This window comes from Colletes gigas, unplaced genomic scaffold (genome assembly GCF_013123115.1).
Source record: "Colletes gigas isolate AHSC1104 unplaced genomic scaffold, ASM1312311v1 Colletes_gigas_Sc00010, whole genome shotgun sequence".
Lineage (NCBI taxonomy): Eukaryota > Metazoa > Arthropoda > Insecta > Hymenoptera > Colletidae > Colletes > Colletes gigas.
In genome coordinates this window covers 1,932,422-1,947,568 of record NW_025106639.1, presented here as the reverse complement: position 1 = coordinate 1,947,568, position 15,147 = coordinate 1,932,422, and the positions used below count along the sequence as shown (strand labels likewise).

At 43.7% G+C, this 15,147-nt stretch overlaps 1 long non-coding RNA gene across 1 annotated transcript in view; it reads left to right on the top strand.

Annotated features, from left to right (window-relative positions):
- The first annotated feature begins 13,779 nt into the window (after nt 1–13,779).
- Nucleotides 13,780–15,147, top strand: part of LOC122397892 — a 56,642-nt gene continuing 55,274 nt past the window's right edge. Inside the window, exon 1 of the long non-coding RNA XR_006259158.1 lies at nt 13,780–13,866. This is a non-coding gene — a long non-coding RNA (uncharacterized LOC122397892). The remainder of the gene's footprint in view (nt 13,867–15,147) is intronic.

Here is a 15,147-nt window from a genome sequence, read left to right as displayed (position 1 = left end):
ACAGTCGGTAATTATTCAAGAATTTATTACCACGTAACTAGTTTAACAGCACGAAAACAGAATCTGTCGCACGAGTCTCAAATCATCTTCACTGCTCCCTAGCTCGACACTAGCGATCGAAAGTTGTGATATTAAAAATTCGAGTTCGATTAGTTCCGAGAACAAAGTTCGCGTCATTTTATTATAGGTGAAATCTAGTAGTCTCGAATTAATTGCAAAAAGAGAGGTAGTATTAGCAATCTGTTCCGTGTAAGTCCACCGTGTAATGGGGCTTGGAAAGAACCACGTCATAATTTGAGATACTATGCATCGTAAGTTGTCACCGAATCAAATTACCTTTTACCACCTTCGTGGTATCATTATTGGCTCAGTCGATTACATGCGCGAGTGTGGTCGATTCCGAATGCAAATACTTCTGGAGGGGATTAGGCCGAGTGTCCCCGAAGTTGAATGCTATCACCAAGCAGTCTGCCACGCTCGCCCAGGGTCGCGTATCCGTGCAAAATTCGATTAGCAATTCAGTCTCTCTCCGGAATCACGTTGGAATTGTCATTCAGGTGGCGGGCGACGCGGTCGACATCGACGACTTAAACGGTTCTAAAAACGACGGACGCGTCAGGGCGTCGATGCCCGGACGACGGGGAGCAATCGGTTTCACGTCACGTAGCCGACAATCGTCGCCGGAGACAAGAAGGTGTTAGCCCACGGTCAGGGTCGCGAGCATTCCAGAGGCTGGTCGAATAATCGCGAAGGACACTGTGATTTGTTTTCGGTGTACGATTCGCGATTCACCGCGCGTCCACCGGGGAATACAGGCGACGGATGGAACGTGTCCGTGGGCCACGAAGACGTACAGACGAACGATGACCGGCGTTCAGGGGTCGCTCGTTTCTCCGGAATCGGACGTTTCGAATCCACCGGCCGGATAATTTCGAACCTCCGCGACGGGGCACGTACCGACGAAAGGATTCTTTCCTTTCAGCTCCTGCCATGCAGACTCGGGCGTAGTTGAATCATATGCTATTTTTACTTATTTATACTTTATTTCACTTCTGTCGAGAATATTCATATCAGAGAAATCGTATTCCTCTTCTTCCGAGCAATTGCCTGTGAAACTTAGCTTTTAAAATTATTTGTCTCCGTGCATTGTTATTTGAACAAAGGTGCCCAATTTTGGATGGAATTCGCGTCGAGCAAATAACTTTTACATAATCGCGAGATTTCTCTGGGTTTGCGCAAACAGCGAGATGCAAAGTAACAATTAATTAAATTTCGGTCAAGAGAAATATGGCGCGCTGTCGGAGCACGTGGAGGGGAAGATTCATGGTCCTTGATCGCAACCGTATATGATGTGAATTTCGTACGTTTTAGAAGGGGTTATTGGGCTTTCCAGGACATTGAAAATAATATAATCTCTCTGTTTTAAATATAAATCTAGACTGTCATAGAAATCTAGTATGTCAAGCAAGAAAACAAGGTTAATAGGTTCTAACATGCGGTATCAAAATATCAGTCTTTTCGTATATTTGTTTGGGCAGAATTGGTAACAATTTCATTAGTTTTTATTGAAAAAACTGCTCCTGTATATCTCTTAAATTTCAAGAATTCTATTATTCGAAAAGTCACGTCTAAATAAATCTCCAGGGATCCTTCGGTACGTAGAGACATTAACTTCGATGAACGGGAAGGCCAGTGTCAAGGAATTGCATATTTCAGTAGAATAAAATTACCCGTCGACTCGTCGAAACGATCTCCTTAAACTCGTATATACGCTTCGGTCTTTGAAAACAGAACGTAATGGATTAAACATAAATCACCGCTTCCTCTGCAACTCCCGTGCGAACGTTTCCTTATTTCTCGACGCACAGTGTCGGGGAAAGGAGAGAAAAGAAACAGCACCTTTGATCGTCGCGAGTAACTTATTGCAAAAATAAAGAGGAAAAAAAAGAAGCGAAATGAGTCTGTTTCGATTCTCGCAAACGATCCATGCGAGCCGAACAGCAATCTATAAATTAGTCGATGCTGCGACGCTCGGTGGGCAGAGCGTAAAACGAGAGGAGAGAGCACATAACGATAACAAGGTGGCGGACAAAGAAGAACCTTGGTAAACCTGTCCCGACCCTTTTTGCCCCAGATTCCCGGGGTTCATGAGACGGTGCACGCAAAGTCGGCGGAATTTATGCATCGACGGCAAAAACGTCGTCCCTTCGTCTCTCTCTCTTCCTCTCGCTCTCTCTTTGGGTTTCCCTGTTCGCCTCCGAGCCCTGCAGGCCCGTAGGAAATCGCAGCAGATGTATTAGGGTGTCCCAGAAAATATTGCTCATTTTTCTCACTTTGCGCTGCTTTTAAACCGTCGAAATAAAAGATATCTATTAATACTTTGAACAGAATTCTCGATGCTTTTGCACCATTATCTTTCATTTACGTCAAATTAAATCGCGAATTAGAAGCTCTGATAATCAAATTAAGTCCAAAAAACCACCCTCAAGGAGCTGGGTAAAGAATCGAGGGGAACTCCAGATCTCAGAAAAGTAAACAAAAATAATGTAATCTATTTCTACATTTCAGTAAAAACACAATTAATTCGATAGAATTCATTGCTAAAAAAAAAATGAAGTGTTTTATCAGTGAAAGTTCTATCGCGTCTTCCAGCAGATGGGTTTTGAAGCACGCGATATTTTCTGAGACAGAAGTTAATGTTTTCCAGGGTTCGTGAAAGCCGAGGGGGTTCGCGATGGATGCGTGTTCGCGGAAACGAGACGCCGAGGCCAGATTCATTGTAACGCGTGCGTTGCACGAGTTCACGAGTGCTCGTTCTCCGCGTCGAGAGGATTGCGCAACGAGGTCAGCCTCTTGGCCCGGCAACACGGGTTCACCCGGTTAAAGAGTCGAAAAAAGGAGGAAGGGGCGCAGAGGCGAGCTCTGCCTCCGCGGCAGAGAGCGCCGTGCTTGATTGTCGTCGTTCTTAATGTCAATAGGAAATGACTCACTCCTTAACGCCGCAATGATATCACGCTCCGGTCACGCGACTACGGGGATCGAACGTGCACACGCTCGCGAGCTTGTTCACGAGATCGCGATTCGATACGCCTGGATGTCGACCGCGCGGTTTTCTCTCCCGACCAGAGCGTCGGTGGCGGCTTTTGTCGAGATTAATTATTGTTATTATGACTGGTTTATCGACAACGATAACTCTTTACCACTTTTAATTCGACCCTCATACTTCTTTTCAATTTTTTCGTTGCTTTTGTCCTTCAAATTGTTGCATACTTTCTTCGTTACTAATGCAATTCTAATGTAAAGAAGAGGGGGTGATTCCTTATTAAAAAATGAATCGAAAGTGTACAGAATATTGTTTTGCAAGGAGCTTTCGTTTTCGAGATAATTGCAATGCAAGTACAGCGTGGACTTTGGCGTAAGTAGAAACAGTGGGCAGTGGACAGACACGCCGGAGTAACTTTAAGTTCGATTATCTCAAATACGAAGTCTCGAACGAAAAAATTTTATTCCTGATTTTCGATTTGTTTTTGCGTTGTAGAAACATCCTATATATTCTTTTTCTTGAGCTATATCACTACTTTGTGTTTTTATTATACTGCAAGCAGTTTCTCGCCTTTTGTCCCGAACGTATACTTATTTTTAATTCCATACATTAATTTTATCTTTCAATATCCTACTTTCCCTCTTCTTTTGCATTCAATAATTTCTTATTGTGTACAATTTTCCAACGATAATTACGTGCTATTATCCTTGCTACTCAAAGGATGAAAGTGAATCCAAGTACATGCTAAGAGAAATACAAAATATTGACCCGTCCATCAAGTCTGCATCAGCAATAATTACAAACATATCTACAGTAATAGAGCAACATGTAATTCTTCTTTTGCCTTTGAGTACTTGATACAGTAATTCGTCCTTCTTTTCCCCCTTTCTCTTAATCACTGCCGCTACGGATACATTAATTTTCTTATAAATCTGGGCTTCCTGTTTTGTAAATGTGTCATTTATATCTCTTTACTTAAAGGGGGTTAACACGCCACATACCTGGAGTAAAAATAATTACAGTATTTTTTCAACGCGCTCCGTCACAGCTCGCAAGAAAAGATGAAATTGTTCCGCGTTCGTCAAAGAGAAACATTTTCAACCGTTTAAGAAAAGGACATTTTAAACCTTTTGTTCGTTACATTTAAGAGGTAGCATTTTCTTACTTTTATTATACACATTTCTCCATCCTTTCAGTTTACATATTTCGCTTTTATAATACACGTTTCTCACAATCCTTTTCCTATTTGTAGAATTCTTATATTTTTTCAAGAGCGTTCGCAATACGGATAAAACGCGGACTATTATTCTCGCCTTTATTCTATATTCTCTTCACATTAGTCAAATTTAAAAGATATTCGAATGCAAAACTCCTCTAACAAAGAGGGTTCAGTTTAATCGTACTCGAAATTAGGTTCTAAAGAGCATTTTAGTACTAGTATTACTTAATCATTTCTCCTTCCAAGAAATTAAAAAATTCACGCACGACAAAGAGAAGTGACCGTTCCGGGGCGCGGAAGAAAAGGAGATTTCGAGGCTGTTGGAGCGTCGCGTTTAGCAACCGGTGCTTTTATAACGAGGAAAGATTTATACGGAGCCGGGGATCGAATAAAACGAAACGAGGCGTATAAAAATCGTGGCGTTTACTCGTGTCGACCGGTGAACGCTCTCGAGCGCGCTTTATGACACTATTTGTCGCTGGCTAATTGTCAATTAGAAAGTGCGACACGCGTAAATTATTCATAGAGCGGCAAGATTTAGAGGCCATTGAATCCGCTTTCGGTGTTCTGCGTGCACGCGAAACGAGTGTAACGCCCGAGACGTTAGTATCTACATAGAATGGGCCGCCTGCACCTTTCGCGAGCCCGGTCGAAAATAAAATAAAGGGCGGTACTGTCCGGGGGTGGAAGTGTAACCGGTCGTATCGTTACCGCGGATCTCTATTGTTCGTTAGATCGGTGCCCGGTTCTAATGGCGGGGAATTCCCTCGAGCTTCTCCGGCAGGACGAATGTGGGTCACAGCGAGCCGATCGAGAGCAAAACGAGACAAAACGAATGCAAAATCGTGGCCGGTCGCCGGCAGACTCTACCGGTGGCGTAGGTGTTTCTCATAGGCGTCGCCAGGAATGCTGATTGCACGGTCTTTGTAATTATTTAGGTCGTCGGGGATTGAGCAACGCGAAACGAGACGCGGCATTTGAAGAGTACTGTGTTCCGCGATTTCGCTCTCGACGAATTCCCTCGAACGAGCTTTTCGCTGGAATTCGTTGCACCGTTTGGACATATTTTACCACCGTCGCTAATTGTACCGATAAGAAAACGTACGTACACAGGTACGTCGGTGAATGTTCCTCGTGCCCGTAGCCTTTTACAGTTGTAGATTTAATGCTACGATGCGAACCGCATGTACCAACGTTGTTTATTTTATCGTTGCTCTGTGCACGCCTACTTACGATTCCAAAAAAATATATTTATATACACTGTAATTTTTATATCCATCGTTGTGGAGCGATCTGAAATACTGTTTATATATTTACCAATTAACTCGAAACTTCCTGGTAACGTGGATCGAAGTTTTTACGACACGATGATTGATAAAATATATCGCGGTGAGGTTTGGCCCGGAACGGTTGCTCAACTTTTGAGTTCTCCTCTAGGAGCGAAGAAAATCCGCGCAACGATCGTGATCGATTACCCTCGTTTTGCCAAAGTACACCCGGGGAAAAAGGCACCAGCGAACGTTTTGCATAGTAACTACGCATCAGCGAGTAAATTGCGCAGCTATTGCCAGAGCAAATACCAAGTTGGTTGCTTCGCGGCTGAAACGAGTCTACCGTCTACTTCCAAGCACAATCGACGCGCGATATCTCGCGTTTACGGACAACGGATGTGCGCCTAATAAATTTCTCATGTAAAGCATCGATCGGTTATTTGTCAGAGTTAATTGGCAACTTTCTACGCGGCGCGAGTAATTTAAAGATCAAACCGCGCAGCCGGATCAGACGAGCGTAATGGCGGCTGAATGGCCGACGGAGATCCGTTTCGTGCGATTCACGATTGGTCTACGATAGCCTTTTACGACCGCGGGATCGTTTAATAATTCTCGGAACAACCGGCGGAAAATAACTCGCTCAAATATCGTAGATACATATTCGAACATTGTCTAGTCTCGAAGATGTTGGAAAATTGCGGAGAAACTTCGTCGATGCTCTTTACGCTCAGTGTTTATTTTAACAAACGTTGTTTTGTCTTTCTTCGCTATGAAATAGTTATTAAATTCAATTTACGTGTTTCAAATGACGTTTGATTATTTTTAATTACCTTGTTAGTAAAATCCAGAAGCTAGAAACGTTGGACTTTGAAATCAGTCACCTAGCACGTCGAGTTATCAAGTTCATCGCACAGCACCTTAATAGATGACCGTATCATATTTCTGAACGCGTGTCTTTTTAAACGCTTAGAGAAACTCTGAGAGAAGGTTGACAGGAAGAATAGATATCAGCTTGAAATATTTAAACAACTTTCCCATTGAATAGTCATAGACATTTGCAAAAGGAGATCATAAAGAGCAACTTGAAGATATAATTTTTCGAAAAAGAATTAAACAAATTTTGTTTACGTTTGACCAAGTAGGAACAACTCTCTGACTTAGCAAAAGGAAAGATTGTATCACGAAAGAAGAAAGTTTCATATTACGAATGCTGAGAAGCTATATGGTGTTCCTCGAGCATATTTAGGCAATGTGTTAACAGATGTAATTATTCCATTCGTGAAATTCAGAAGTCCAGGAACGTTTCCTAAATTGAAATTTAGATCCCTAACTGATCTATCAGGTTCATCGCGTGCCCAATAAATCACCACACACGCGTCCCAAAATATCTGAAGCTAAATATTCCAAGCACAGTATTGCCTCGCTTTTTGCATCGTTTCGTGTTAGGGATACTTGCAACGAAATCACCCTCGCGTTTATCCATCTTGAATTCTAAAGTGGTCTGCAACCGCGTAATTAAAAACCTATTTGAGCGACCCGTTTCACTTCCGAGGACAAAATCGTCCGAACTTCGCGTGAAATCTGGCGGTCCCAATTTAATTGCAAGAAGAGAGGCATCAAGTGTCGTTCAGCTTCATAGCGCTCTGGAGCACCGAGGCTAATGAAGCTTATAACCTTTTGGCCCATGGACGCGTCCACCCTCTAGTGCACCACTACCAGGGGGTTATTGGACTCGGAATAACTAGCACTTTCTTCGTTATTCGTGTCGTAGAGGACCGAGGTTTGGAGACATACTCGACTCTAGTGTGCAATGACTGTGAGGAAGTTTACTCATGGGTCCTCCTTATTGACAGAGTCTATGGGCAACATTCTCAGAGCTACCCTCAAACGACATTACTTGTTTTCCTGACTAAGCATTCCCCAATTGGAGACAACTCTCTTTTGCTTGTAATCTTCCTTGTGATCTTGTGCACTGTGAAGTCATACTTGTGACAATTATTGTGGGGTTGATTACAGTATATAACAATCGATTCACAAATCAGGTTTGGTTAAATTTATTGACATATTAGATGTGCATATTTTGTTTTAAATTGTGAGAAAAGTCTTGGCAAATTTCATTAACCCTTTCCCCTACAATCTGACTCATCATAAGTTCTCGATACCAAGTTTCGCAATAATGAGGCTATACTCGTTATCAAGTCTTGCACATTGTTACATTCGTGAGGTATTCATCAAGTAAATCTGTTCTTTTGGTGATTATTTCTCTTATGAACAAATTTAAATAAAGTAGTATGTAAAGGGGTAAAAATCTGTGAGGCAAGATCTACGTTTGAGAGAACCCTCGACGTTGCGATACTGGTCCCCAGTTTCGGTCTCGTGTAAACATTGATTAGAAATAGAAAATGACGACGAAAGGTGTTAACGCGACGGAGGATGTAGAAAGGCGATTCCTGGGACGTTCGTCAGCGTGAAAACGCGAGTCGTGCGCGTCCATTGTCCCGAATCCGCGCGGGCAAACGAGCCCAGGGCTTAGAAGACGAGAAAGCGCGTCGTGTCTCCGAGGAGGAGGCGAGGTGAGCGAGCGATTCCGGAGCAAGAACGTTCGTAAAAGCAGCGTCAGCGTCGGTTGCTGGTCGACAGGGAGAGGATGGAAGACGAGAAGCGACGAAGTATATAAAGCGTGACGGTGGTGGTAGTCGCGGAGTCGAGGAGGCGGGGGTGTAGGAGGAAGAGAAGTAGATCTACATAAGAGATCATGACTCGATGCTAGCCGAGTTTCGCCGGAGCCGAGAGGAGAAAGTTATCAGGAACTGCCTGAATCTGCCCGATTGGCAGCCTCCTTTTCCACGGGGTCCGGGCATTGTAGTCACGAGCGGAGCGCAACTATAACAGCCCCGACGATAATGCTCGGCCGACGACGCGTCTTTTGTTTCAGCCTTTCTCTCTCCGGCATGCGAGAGAGCCTCGACTCTTTTCGAGTCGTATTTACACGCTTCTCAATCATCCCCCCCCCCTCCCCCCTCCTACATCACGCGTCTTTCTCTCTATCGTTGCCCGCGTCGCGCTGTCGCTACGTCCCAACGCCTCCGAGAGAGTCAATTTTGCAATCGATTCTCTTCTGGCAGCTTAACCCCGGCTGATCCTAATCCCGGAGCCATTAGTCGCAATTAGTCTCAACGATGAATTTTCTATGAGCGAATAATCAAGCCGCGATACAACACGGTTAACGCGTACAACCGGGCGACCGGGGTACGCTTGTCTCCGCTTCGGCGATTACGCTTTCATGATCGGCGCATGGAACGTCGACAAAGAAATCGATTCATCGACGCTGGCCGGGCCCCGTCTCGATCGCGCACGACTCCCGACCGGCCGTACGTTTTCGAAATCGAACCGCGTCTCTCGATTCCACGGCTACCGATTTATCCCGCGAGGAGATGGAACGCGCGCGCGCGCGCCTCAAGAAACGTTTTGCTTAACGAGCCGCGATTACGATCATGCAAATTTTCTTAATTAACGTCGACCCGTCCCGGGCGCGCGACCGCGTTTCAAAAGCGAAACCGTTTCGATTCGTGCCCGTTCGACTCGATTTCAATTACTTAGGCGCTCGCCACCGACCTATTGTCTGCGGAACGGCCCGATACAGAGGATCTTAACGATCTCTCACGCCTTCGCGCGCTGAGAATTTCATCGCACGGATAGGAAAATGGCCAAAATTATCTTCTATGAGAGGTAAGGTTAGGGTTGCGGGAAAAGGAGATGATGAGGGGGAGGAAACAGGTGGAAGTAGGAAATAGAGAATTTAAAAAATAGAAGATAAATGGTGTTATTACGAAGTCGATAGTGCCAGTATCGCACCCAAAAATATAGAATCTTTTTTAAATTTTGACTTGGACGTTACAGACAAATTTAACACGTTGACTGCCGCGCGCATTTTGCGTGGTTATGCCCATGGCGCCGCGTATTTTTATTATTGGTCGCGTCGCTGGTCACCGGTGACCCCCACGGCGCTGAAACCAAGTCGAGTGCCGGCCACCGGTGACCCCCACGGCAGACAACGTAGGAAGTTATCCAGATATTAATTCCTCCCAATTTCTCTGGAATCTTGTTACTCTTATTAAATCACGAATTGATCTGGCTTTACACGTTCGAGTGCCCTCATCGTCTCGATAAGCGTATTATCGGGATGGCGGGTGGTTTGAAAAAAGCACCGGTTTCCTTCTTCGCGGTAGATCACGGGTTGTCGAGGGAAATCGGCCGAGATAGATACGTACTCGGTGTTCCGTGGACGCCCACGCGCGGAGGCGTCGATGTGCGACACCGGTGGAACGCGTTGCAAAAAGCGGAGGTTCGGCTCGTGTACCAGTTTCTGAAAGAAACTCCGCCGCTGGAGATAAGATAAGGAAGTCGTAGGAGTGGCAATTAAAATTGCGGCCGAGCGTCGCGTCGGCGGGGCCGGGTTAACGGTTCGTTTACTGACAATAATGGCAACGACGATAAAAGGAAAAGTAATATCGCGCGGAGAAAGTCGCGGAATCCGAAAGGTAAATCGGAAATTTTTACCGTCGGGATCAACGCGGCGAAATTAGAGAAACGACCCGCGCCGCGACAATTTCGTAACGCAAGTTCAAGCGAATTTATCTCCGCGCGCGGAACATCGATTCATCATGCGACGTCAGGGTTACTGCAATTAGTAATTGTCACTAGTGGCTAATAATGCTACTCGTGCGGTGTACAAAGTGTTAAGTGTCCGCGGGTTAGATATATAACGGGCAATAAACATGTATCTTGAAACCCATTATTCGAAGTGTGTTTAATTTTTCACGGGAATGTTTAAGGGGGATACGATGGGTTTTTTTTTTTGTTTAGAAAATAAAAGAAGCATCGTTTAGTTCGAAACGTGTTGAAAATTCCGTTTCTGCGTAGTGCATACAAGTTTGACTCAGCGATTATCGCGGAGGAACGATTAATTCGTTATTAAACGGTACGTGCTTGGAATAATGTATGGGCGTCTATGAAATACAACTCACAAAATGATTCCCGTCATTATTTACCAATTAAAAATATTAAAACATTCAATGGACACGCATTTATCTCGGGTGCCTCTCTCAAAGCACCTTCAGCTTGTCTATAATTTGTCAAAAATCCTCCTCGCGTTCTAAGCGATGTTCGCGATGCTAGTCTCCTCGAAATCAGTCTTGCCGCCTTATAAACCGCCTTCTCACGATAGTAACGGTATTAATCGTTGGTTAAAACTTCATCAGGCTCTCGAATTAAAATGTCTTGCACCGGTCGAACGGTTCGCATAAGGTTGTTTGTCATTCTTTATTGCTTAGCACGTTCCAAAGAATTTGTGTCATCGTGACTAATCAATCGGTGTCCCAGTTGCGCCCGCGGATTAAGCAAGGCGTAATAGTGCAAGTAATTAATCGAGTAACGTCGTTATACGGACTGTAAGTACACGTGGCACGCCCACCACGTGGAGAACAAGCCTGTCGCAACGGACAGTTATTAATACTTACGCTTCGAAGACCGGCGAATATTTCTGGACGTATTAATTAACGCTGAACGACATGCGAAATCGCGTAGCCCCGATTTTGATAATGGCGAGCGCGTAATGTTCCTTTCGAGGTACGAAATAATCGAACGGAAATACGAGTCGACGATTATCGGGATCGAATTGAAACGTAGAAAGCGGCGGCGAAAAGAATCGGATCGCATTAATATCAGAATGCGGTCGCGTTGCTTTGGAAGTTTGCGATACTGGCCGCGGATAGTTGTCTTTCGCTTGTCTTATGATTTTCGCATAACCGCGCCTGCCCGTAATCTGATTAGCATATCGTAGCCTTTGCCCTCATTTCCTTCTCTTTGCGTTACTGGATTAACTAAACCTGGAACAAACGTTAGGGAGCCGTAAACTCGCGGCGTGCCTAATGTATTCGCGTGATAAGACATAGAATAATCGATGCATTGCAGAGTGTCGGACAAGTTCTCGCGGCAAAATGCTTGTTTGCCAGTGAGTCATCGAACGCTTTTAGTAACGATGATTTCTTAATAGACTCACTCCACACGTGTACCTTCTGGAATCTAATGGGGCTTCGTACCGGAATTGACATTATAACATTTGTTACCCGAGAGTGGGAACAATTTTTCTTATTAAACTTTCCACCGTTGATGAGACTGGACGTTCGACTCCCTTTCTATTGCCTGTATCCGCAAGTCATGCGATTTATATAAATTACAAGAATATATAGAAGTTAAATTCAGTTCTCTGTTACATGGATTTCATTCGTTCTTTGAAGACTTAATCATTTATACAGGATGAAATAATTGTTTCTAAATTTGCATATTCTCCTAAAAGTAACGTGGTAATTCACTGTGGATTTTGGCGTATTTTATTTTCTTGCATCGAGTTTTATTTATGTCCTATATTGATCAGTGATTTAATCAATTTAACTATCCTGGGTTAGATCTTGGAGAACTCGATTAAAAAGTTGCGTGCAAATTGAAAGTGAAATTGGCTTCAGTTTTCGAATAAAAATCGTACGAACCAATTGACATTATAGCATTTGTTAGCCGAGAGTGGGAATAATTTTTCTTATTAAACTTTCCACCGTTGATGAGACTGGACGTTCCACTCTCTTTCTATTGCATGTATCCTCAAGTCATGCAATTTATATAAATTACAAGAATATATAGAAGTTAAATTCAGTTCTCTGTTACATGGATTTCATTCGTTCTTTGAAGACTTAATCATTTATACAGGATGAAATAATTGTTTCTAAATTTGCATATTCTCCTAAAAGTAACGTGGTAATTCTCTGTGGATTTTGGAGTATTTTATTTTCTTGCATCGTTCTTTATTTATATCCTATATTGATCAGTGATTTAATCAATTTAACTATCCTGGGTTAGATCTTGGAGAACTCGATTAAAAAGTTGCGTGCAAATTGAAAGTGAAATTGACTTCAGTTTTCGAATAAAAATCGTACGAACCAATTGACATTATAACATTTGTTAGCCGAGAGTAGGAATAATTTTTCTTATTAAACTTTCCACCGTTGATGAGACTGGACGTTCGACTCCCTTTCTATTGCCTGTATCCACAAGTCATGCGATTTATATAAATTACAAAAATATACAAGTTAAATTCAGTTCTCTGTTACATGAGTACATTCGTTCTTTGAAGACTCAATCAGTTATACAGGATGAAATAATTGTTTCTAAATTTGCATATGCTCCTAAAAGTAACGTGGTAATTCACTGTGGATTTTGGAGTATTTTATTTTCTTGCATTGTTCTTTATTTATATCCTACATTGATCAGTGATTTAATCAATTTAACTATCCTGGGTTAGATCTTAGAGAACTCGATTAAAGAGTTGCGTGCAAATTGAAAGTGAAATTGGCTTCAGTTTTCGAATAAAAATCGTACCAAAGTAGAAGAGAGAAAGAGAAAGAGATTTTTAATTGGCTCGAACAGCGTCAGTTACTACTGAAACACGATCTATCGCGTTTACTTTCTATCGCTGGTGTGCTCGTAGTTCGAATTCTGCACTTTCGAACGGATAAACGCGTCGGTGCGGTTTCGAGATTTGCGCGCATAGTTTGAAAAAGGCGGTCTTAAATCGACCCAGAGCACCGTGACGATAATCTCGCTGGTAGCTTAAGATATGCCGTAGCGGCCCCGTAACTGTACCGCCGGTCTCCCGATAACAGTGTTACGGGTTATCGAAAAAGGACATTACTGGTTGGGCGTTATTGTGGCATAAATATTGAACGCGTGGCCCCTGACTACCGTGCCCGCGCGAAAACTATATTTCAGCCGGTCTTAGTGACATTTTCGAGCGGTCGGTGTCCGGCGATCGAATCGACCGCGACCGCGTAAATTATTAATAAGTCATCGATACTCGAGCACGGTCCGTTTCGCCGCGCGGCAACCTACACTTTACGATCGCGTTGTTTTATTCACCGACCGAAACGCGTAAACGAACCGCGCCGATCCATCGTGTTTTTCATCGCGTTATTTGCATATCGCGCGGCCAATAATAATTTCTTGCCCGAATTTCCCGCCGTTGAATATTTCACGCCCCGTTTATGACACTTGTCGTTTCGATATATGCTAACGAATCGAATTACTTCGACGTTCGAAAGATTCGAATCTCAGAACGTGAGGTGATATTAAATTATTTCAATCGCCAAATTAATTTTCGCTATAATTTTAATTCCAAAGTGTTATGTTTTCAGGTTCCAAGGTGGAAACGTTAATAAAAAACGGCGCGAGACCGAGGCGTCACATTCATTTGCATATTTAGCTTGCAAGCCACTCTCCGGCAGGTAAGGATTTGAACTTGCAAAGTGCTTGATCCCGTCGTTACTCGCCATTCTCGACGCTCTTCGTTCGTTTTTTGTTGCCCTATCGACACTCGTACCGCCGCTTTCTAACGGAAAATTTATGGGTTTGCTTGTAACGGATCAAACTATGTTACTATGTCGCGCGTGTCTCCACGTATGTGGTGACACACTCGGTGTAATTGATACGTGATTTTGTAGTCAATCTTGTGGCGTCAGTGTCCGATATGGACGTTGATGTGTGTGATTAGACGGGCGAACGTGGGATAATTGCGGAGCAATTACGCAGGAGCCGTGTAACGATAGACTGTAGAAGACTTGGAGAGGTACACAAACTACGATCACGCGGTAGAAAACGCCAACGCGATCGCACAATATTTATTTTCAAAATCATAAACAAATTAGTTATTTTAACTATATTAATTCTTTTGTTTATCACATCTGAACGCCATAGATTCTATACGTGGCATGCTGAAACTGAAAACAGGAGAAGGATTGCATGCTGTTAAACCCGATGATAGGTACTCGGACGTAGGGTCAGATCGATCATAGTTTTTTCGATCGATTAATGGCGGGAACGCAAGCGGCGCGAGTAACTTTTAACGCATTCGTGTGCAACTGTTGCGAGGCAGTCACGTTTCCGAGTACCGCGAGAAACCGTGGACCGCGAGGAAACGTGCACTCTGTAATTTACCGTTTCGCAGCGGCGGATATTGGACGTTACCGGCCCCGTTATTAATAATAACGGCCATTAACGATTATACGGCCGACAGTTATTAATTCTTGGAGGCGCGATTCGACGGGGCACGTCGACGGATTTGCCTCGTTTGTCACTGAGCGACGATTAATGCATCGCCCGTTGCGTGAGCCGATCACGCCGGAACTTTGATATTCGAGGCATCGGCGAGAGACGCGGGCCCCGCAATGTTCTTAAGCGATTACCAGACGTACCTGTCGCTCTGACAACTAGCAGAAGCAGTAGTCACGGGTATTTAACGAGCCATTGCTCGTTCCGTAAGATCATCGATCTGGAATGACATAATTAATTCTGGAACTTCTTTTGCTACCGGCTCGGAGAAAAACTACGTTTATCTTGTCTCCTATTGTAGGCTCGCGGTATTGAATTCCACTTGTCTGTCATTCTTCTCAGCTACCTTAACTCTTGCTCAATACCCAGTTGCTTCCTTCTTTGACTACTGTAGACGTTGCCCATTATCTTCTCTATTTTAAACGCAATATTTCTTTTTCAATGAACCTCCACCTCTT